Source organism: Octodon degus, unplaced genomic scaffold, assembly GCF_000260255.1.
Source record: "Octodon degus isolate 3935 unplaced genomic scaffold, OctDeg1.0 scaffold00386, whole genome shotgun sequence".
NCBI lineage: Eukaryota > Metazoa > Chordata > Mammalia > Rodentia > Octodontidae > Octodon > Octodon degus.
The window spans coordinates 188,706-190,767 of record NW_004524962.1 but is presented as its reverse complement, the minus strand read 5'-3'; positions in this window follow the sequence as shown (position 1 = coordinate 190,767).

Here is a 2,062-nt window from a genome sequence, read left to right as displayed (position 1 = left end):
TACTTTTAATAATTTGATAGACATTTCCTGTTACTCTTTCAGTGAGTCAAGTATTTCAAATATCCACTTAAAATGCTATATGACGTTAATTGTTTCACAAATCAGTTTCTTCAGTTAATAGTATATCTCTACAAAAATGATTTTCTCTATAATTTTCGTTAGATAAATATGCCTTCTAAAAGCATGTTACTGAACTGTTTATGTATGGTGAAGAATTACAGTTAATACTAGACAATAATTAATTTTCTAGCAAGTCAAGTGATACAGTACAAAGATCTTTGATTTTCAGGGTGGGGTGTTTCTAGCTCCACAATTGTTCAAGGGCCAACTACATTTTTTATTGGTAAATGTCTTTACAGCTACTTGGATTTTTCATGTTTTGGCTATTGTAAATAAGGGTACTATGAATGACCCATACAAATATCTGCTCAAGTCTCAAATTTTAATTCTTCTGGGTATATGCCCAGAAGTAAACCTGCTAAATCACATGGTAAATTTGCTCTAATTGCTCTAGCTAATGTTTCTAGAGCTGGATTGGATAGGAAAAGTGATAATGGATATCTTAACTTATTCCCTAGGGCAAATGTTTTCAGTTTTTGACCATTTAGTATTATGGATGTTTGTTTGTCATAGATGGCTTTTATCAGATGGAGATAAATGAGATGTATTCTAATTTTCTATAGCAATCATCTCATGAATGGGTGATTGAATTTGTCATATGATTTTCTGCATCTATTGAGATGATTGTAAATTTTTGTCCTTGGCTCTATTGACATTGTAAAGGATTTATCGTCATCTGCTTTCAGTCTTTTGCAAAGGTACACAAATTTTTACATAGAGATGCATTGCTTACTTCTTTAACTAATTTAGTGTTTAATTATATGAAGAAGTTTTGTTGAATTATGAATTGTACTAAACAAAAATTGTAAGTGCAATGTGGTACAAAAATAAGAGCAGATGATTTGGAATGGGGTAGGAATTCAACAGTGAATTTAGAATATGGTTTTGGGTAATAATATCATTAAACTTCTCTTCTGTAGGGTTAACAACTTAAGTATGCAAACCAAAATATTAGGGAAAAAGAAGAGCTACAAGTACAGCCAACATTTTGACCCTAGCCATTCAAGGTCAGTGAGGACTCATGACATAAAATAACCTATAGTGTAACATCCTGTAACTCAGTGGTGTCCCAAATTTTCAGATCAAGGAGATTATGGGGCCATAGAAGAAAGTGATCTGTATATACAAAATAGATAGGATATATATACAGCTATTTTCTCTTAATATAATGAGAAGAAAGACTTGTGCTAATAATGTTTGGAAAGGATATCATGTCTGCATTTTGTACTATGAATAACTATTATGAAGACAACAATATGTAATGCATTAATTATTGTAACTGCCCTACTAACATGTTTCAAAACTGTCTGATTGCTATTTCTTTCTCAATAAAATTAATAAAAATAAATAAATAAAGAAAGAATAAAAAATAGAATATGGTTTTACTGTTTAATCAAAGTTACCTGGAGACACACAAAGCACAAGTAACTTTGTTAATACAAAAAGCTGATGCAGACTGGCTCATCCCATTTCAATAAAAATTGAAATCTCAATTTCATCAAAAAATTTTTTCAATTAAAAGTTGCTTTTATAACCATTTGTTTTCCAGAAACTCTCAGTCTTTGTGCCATGTATTTATTACATTTAGAGTATGGCCTTCATATTGACATGCATGTGAATTTAATATATGCATATTTGTGATTTAAGTCAAGGGAAAAAATATAAATTTAATCAGTGCCAGGCAGATTAATGAATTACAAATCTTAGTGTGACTGTTTTATTTATATGATCTTTAGTGTTTTTGTTTTTCCTCAGAACTGTTTATGTAGTAAATTTATTTTTGAAACCTACCTTTAGGGGCTGGAGAGATGGCTCAGTGGTCTAAAGCACCTACTTGGAACTAGCTTGGCAAAGCATCAGGGACCGCGGTTCAATCCCCCAGCACCACATGCCAGCCAGCCCCGCCCCCTGGTGGGCTGAGCTGGCCACACACACACACCAC